We start from the raw sequence: 6,371 nt of genomic DNA, 5'->3' as shown, positions 1-6,371 counted from the left end.
CTTCTTATCGCACCTCTTTATTGTTGAACATTCTTGACCCATGGGTGTCCACCAAGAACAAGGTAAAAGGATGTCTAGAAAACAAAAATTGACTACAGGGCACTGATAGCACTGAGACCAAAGGCTCCACGCAGATGCCGATCCAACAGTTGGACCATTTCAGTTCCCAATGGGAAATAGATAAGAATCCAAATGTAAGCAGCTTCAGATTCATATTTTAAAATTCTCAAGAGCCATGGTCTGTTTCCACAGCTTTATTTTACATACTTATTTTATGAGTCTCTTGATGGAAATCGAAGCCTTAAATGTTCTTCCACAAACCATTAATCTTCAAAATACAATTTAAGGAAGAGGCTGTGTGGCAATTAAGTGCTGGCATTCCCAATTGATGAAAAATAAAGGAAGCCTTGAGTTTTGAGAAGAATTACCTGCAGACTGGGGCTGGAGTACCAAACTCCTCTTATCACCACTGCAACTCACACACAGAGATGGCACAACTCCATGAGCACATCCTCTTCTTTCTTTCTTTTTTCTTTTTCTTTTTCTTTTCTTTTTTTTTTTTTTTTTTTTGAGATAAGTGTATTTTTATTTATTTATTTTTATTTTTATTTTTGTCTTTTTAAAAAATGTTTATTTTAGGTTCAGGGGTACATGTGCAGGTTTATTATACAGGTAAATTGCGTGTCACAGGGATTTAGTGTACAGATTATTTCCTTACCCAGGTAATAACCATAGTACCTGATAGGTAGTTTTTCAATCCTCACCCTCCTCTCATGCTCCACCCTCAAGTAGGCTCCAGTGCCTGTTGTTATCTTCTTTGTAACCATGTGTACTCAATGCTTAGCTCCCACTCATAAGCGAAAACATGCAGTATTTGGTTTTTCCTTCCTGCGTTAGTTTGCTTAGGATAATTACCTCCAGCTCTATCCATGTACCTGCAAAGGACAAAGTCTCAATCTTTTTTATGGCTACATAGTATTCCATGGTGTATATGTATCAGGTTTTCTTTATCCAGTCTATTATTGATGGGCATTTAGGTTGTTTCTGTGTCTTTACTATGGTGAATCATGCTATGATGAACATATGTGTGCATGTGTCTTTATGGTAGTACAAGTTATATTCCTTTGGGTATATACCCAATAATGGGATTGCTGGGTCAAATAGCAATTCTGTTTTAAGCTCCTTGAGAAATATCCAAACTGCTTTCCACAGTGGCTAAACTAATTTACATTCCCATTAACAGTGTATAAGTGTTCCCTTTCCTTTAAAACCTTGCCAGCATCTGTAATTTTTTGACTTTTTAATAATAGCCATTCTAACTGGTGTGAGATGGTAACTCATTGTGGTATTGATTTGCATTTCTCTAATGATTAGTGATGTTGCGCATTTTTTTACATGTTGGTTGGCCACGTGTATGTCTTCTTTTGAAAAGTGTCTGTTCATGTTCTTGTCTCACTTTTTAATGGGGTTGTGTGTTTTTCTTGTAAATTTCGTATAGATTCTCAATATTAGACCTTTGCCAGATGCATAGTTTGCAAATATTTTCTCCCATTTTGTAGGTTGTGTGCTTACTCTGTTGGTAGTTTCTTTTGCTGTACAAAAGCTCTTTAGTTTAATTAGGTCCCATTTGTCCATTTTTGCTTGTGTTGCCATTGCTTTTGGTGTCTTTGCCGGTTCCTGTATCCAGAATGGTATTCCCTAGGGTATCTTCCAGGGTTTTTATGGGTTTCGGTTATAGATATAACTCTTTAATCTATCTTGAGTTAAATTTTGTATATACATGGTATAAGGAAGGGTTCCAGTTTCAATCTTCTTCATGTGACTACCCAGTTATCCCAGAACCGTTACTGAATATGGAGTCATTTCCCCATTGCTTGTTTTTGTCAGTTTTGTCAAAGATCAGATGGTCATAGATATGGGATGTTATTTCTGGGCTCTGTATTCTGTTCCACTGTTCTGTGTGTTTTTGTACCAGTATCATACTGTTTTGGTTACTGTAGCACATTCTCTCATTTCTCTTCTGAAAATGGAGATCATTTAAGGTTACCTAGCAAGGAAGTGAAAAGAAAAAAGAAAAGAGGGAAGGAAAGAAAGAAGGAAGGAAGGAAGGAAGGAAGGAAGGAAGGAAGGAAGGAAGGAAGGAAGGAAGGAAGGAAAAATAAAAAGATGTATGCCATTCCTTAGAAGTCAGAGAGGCACATCATAGAAAATCTTAATTCCCTAAGAAAAATTCTTCCCCCTTTTCTCCTCTTTTGTGAGGATTCTCTCCCACGTGAAAAAGTCAGTGTATGAGACAGAGATGAAGTGAGAGGACTGGTAGAAGAAGACCAGAAATTCTACATAAGGAGATATGAACAACTAACTAGTAACAGTCTGAAAGTCAAGCTAAGGATTTTTTGATGAGACTTTGCCCTGCTGCTATTGGTCACCTATTTGGAGGTATGACCCTGACATTCTGCCTTTTACCTATTTGATGTTTTAGAGAAGTGGTTCTCAAAAATGTCCTGCACATTAGCAGTACCTAGGGAGCTTTTAAGGCTCTTAACACCCAGGCTTCACTCCAGACCAATTAAATCAAAAATTCCTGGGAACAGACCCACCAATCAGTGTTTTTTTAATCTCTCTAGATGATTCCAATAATGTATGGAAGTTTAAGAACCAGTTTTAAACAGCTATACCTTTTAACTCCAGGAATAAATAAGGCAAATGAAAATGATCCTTTGAATATCTCAGCACACTAAGAACACTCTCCTTAATATGTGCCATCTCAGAATGCCCAGTTTGTAGACTTTATGTGTCATAATGGACCTGAGCCTTGAAGACTTTTCAGCATTCCCCAAAACTGCGTCTGCTAATGACACAGTAGATGACTGACTGTCCATTTTGATTATACCTACTTACAATAGGAACACAATTAATGATAGTTAGGGACATTTTATTTTTTAAGGCATAGTGATGAAAATTAGTCATGCAATAGGCACATCCCCAACTCCCACTCACTGAACAGACTAGGCAAGAGAGCATGATATTCATTATAATCTCTTCTTGTCTCACTTTACTTGACCTTTCAGGTAGAATTCAGTGAAAGTAAAAAGAAAAGAGAACGAGACATCATTCTCTCCAGGACAAAAATTTGAAAAGAGAAAGAATAGATAGATCCCAGGATTTTTGCAGCAGATGAAGCATCAGACACACACACAGAAACACACATACTCACACACACTCAACTGACCCCACCTCTCAAAAACAAAAGCGTTTAAAAATAACGTCTTGGGGAATTGGATCATCATAGTAGGCTGAATACCTGTATCTTCCTTTCCTCCTGCTCAGAGTCTCGTAAGAGGCAAGAAAAGATAGTTTTTTTAAAAAAAGAAAATTACAATAGCAGTAGAAAACAATAAGTACATTATAAAATTTTTAAAATGAGAGATTTGTTAAAGAAGGAACCTAGGTGGTATTAGACTAAAGATAAATAAAATGAAAGAAAATCAAAGCCAAAACACGTGTAAGAGAAGACTTCTCTGGACATCCACAGGATTGGTTCTGTGAGCACCTTTTATTCAGTCAACAGCTATAAAGAGTAGGAGGGAAACCAGACATCACCAGAGTAATTAAATGAAGAACTGAATTTAGAAGATATGTACTTATATCCTCTGTACTTTACCCCAGTTCCTTGCACATGCAATGAAACAGGCAGTAACTTGTGTATACGGGTGATAAAAAATTCAAAGCATAGCAAATATTTGCCTGCAATCACAATAGAGCGAGCAGGTAAAATTTTCCTATGAAAAGACAAAGACCACCCTGTTGAGGTTAGAAATATTTATTTGCCATTTACAAAAACTAAACAATAAACATGCACACACTCACGCATCCTGAGCAAAATAAAAACAAACACTAAAAGTTGAAAAATGAAAAAAGTGTATCAAAAAAGGAGCAAATATGGCAACCTCAATATCAAACAAAAGGAAATGCAAGTCAAAAAACATTAAAAGAGGAAAAGGTGAGCTTAATTTCATATTTAGTTTTTAAAACATCATACACTAAGAAACTATAACACCAAGTCCAAGAACCTTTATGCACATAACACAATGGCTTCAGATATCATGTCTTCAACCTGAGAATTTTTCTTATTGAAACCACAACAAAAGCTGCCTGTGCAATTCAACCTGCTGTTTTCATTTTCACTGAGGCTAGGCAAGGTGGTCCTGAGGGCCCCTTAGGGCACTATCTTCTCTGCCTGAAGATAAGAGGAGGAAAAATGACAAAGGAAGCAGAGTGCTTTTTTTCTTTTCTTCTTTTTTTCTTTGAGACAGAGTCTTGCTCTGTTGCCCAGGCTGCAGTGCAGTAGCTCGCTGCAACCTCCGCCTCCTGGGTTCAATCCATTCTCCTGCCTCAGCCTCCTGAGTAGCTGGGATTACAGGCACCCGCCACCACGCCTGGCTAATTTTTTGTATTTTTAGTAGAGACGGGGTTTCACTATGTTGGCCAGGCTGGTCTTGAACTCCTGACCTCATGATCCACCCGCCTTGGCCTCCCAAAGTGCTGGGATTACAGGTGTGAGCCACTGTGCTTGGCCAGAAGAGTGCTTTTGTAGATGCGGGTTTTATTTATTTATGTGCCTGATACAATGCCCAAGATGACTTTTGTTGACTCACCTGATTTGGGGAATGTGTAAAAGCCTGGCAGTCCTCAAACATGAGTATGTTCAGCTCTACATTTGAAGGAAGTTTCTGTTGGTCTAGTCAGTGACAGAATGGCGGCCTTAGAAGGGAGTAAGCCCTCTCCTTCTCGAAAAACCCAAGCAGGGCTGGAGACTTCTCTGCAGTGGTGGGGTAATGAAAATATATACGTGAAAGGGGTGACCTAGATTGTTTTACACAGGGCTTCTTCTCTCAACCCACAACCCTATAAATCAAAGTAATATAAACTGAAATGGCCACATCAAAGTTAGTAAGGAAAGTAGGGAGGAAGGACATCTCTTCCAACTGACATGTAGATTTGAATTGAAGACTTTGAGAGGTGATATGGTTTGGCTGTGTCCCCACCTAAAGCTCACCTTGAATTGCAATAATCCCCATGTGTCAAGGGCAGGGCCAAGTGGAGACAACTGGATCATGGGGGCAGTTTTCCCCATTCTGTTCTCATGGCAGTGAATAAGTCTCACAAAATCTGATGGTTTTATAAATGGGAGTCCCCATTCACAAGCCTTTTTGCCTGCTGCCGTGTAAGATGTCCCTTTGCTCTTCCTTCATCTTCTGCCATAATTGGGAGGCATCCCCAGCCATGTGGAACTGTCAGTCCATTAAACCTCTTTCCCTTATAAATTACTCAGTCTCGGGTATGTCTTGATTAGCAGCATGAGAACGGACTAATACAAAAGGCAAGAGAAAATCCAAGGTTTCTTCCAATCCTCTGGCATGAACGAGATGAGAACATGTAATTGGAGTAGACTGAATCATATTTTGCAAATCATTCACTCCCCTGTGCATCCTACCCCCACAGGAAGGAATCTAATTCCCAGCTTTGGTCGTGTGACTTGCATTGACTGGAATGTGAGCAGACATGCCAGACGCCGTGTTAAAAAAGACTCTTTCAATGTGACTTGTGGTTTGGCAGGCATCTTGAGCCTCTGTCTCCTCCATGGGAAGGGTATATGACTTTGCTGAAGCTGCCATGACAAGTACCACAAGCTGAGTGTTATAAACAATGGACATTTATTCTCTCACAGCCTCAAGGCCGGAAGTCCAAGATCAAGGTGTTGGCAGAGTTGGTTTCTCCTGAGTCCTCTCTCCTTGGCTTGCAGATGGTCACCTTCTCTCTGTATCTATTCACATGCCATTCTTCCAGGTGCATGCCTCCAAATTTCCCTCTTGTTATAAGAACACCAGGCATATCAGATTAGGATCCACCCTAATAACCTCATTTTAACTTGATTACCTTTGAAAAGACCCTATCTCCAGAAAAAGTCACATTCTGAGATACTGGAGGTTAAGATTTCAACAGATGCATTTGGCAGGGGGCACATAATTCAACTCATCAAGACCATATCCCAGAAAGGGGCCACTGTTTCCATCTGAGTCTGGAAGTGGAAGGCCAACTGGAGCAGATATGGTAGGGACCTTCAGGCCTTACGCTACATGAGCAAATATAAATGTATATGGTAAGCCGTTGAGATTCAGAAGTTATTAGACAGTATGATTCACCAAAATCTGACAAATATACCAAGTTAGTAGCAAATTCACTAACAATTAATGAGCAAATTATTTGAAAACCACAACGCCTCACTCTGTAAGTAAAGAAACTCTTTCTCTCATTTTCAGTGAGCAGTTTCATAATATCAGCAAATCTGAGTGGCTCAGGGGGTGTAA

The sequence above is a fragment of the Macaca mulatta genome, chromosome 12 (assembly GCF_049350105.2).
Source record: "Macaca mulatta isolate MMU2019108-1 chromosome 12, T2T-MMU8v2.0, whole genome shotgun sequence".
Lineage (NCBI taxonomy): Eukaryota > Metazoa > Chordata > Mammalia > Primates > Cercopithecidae > Macaca > Macaca mulatta.
This window is presented reverse-complemented; position numbering follows the sequence as displayed.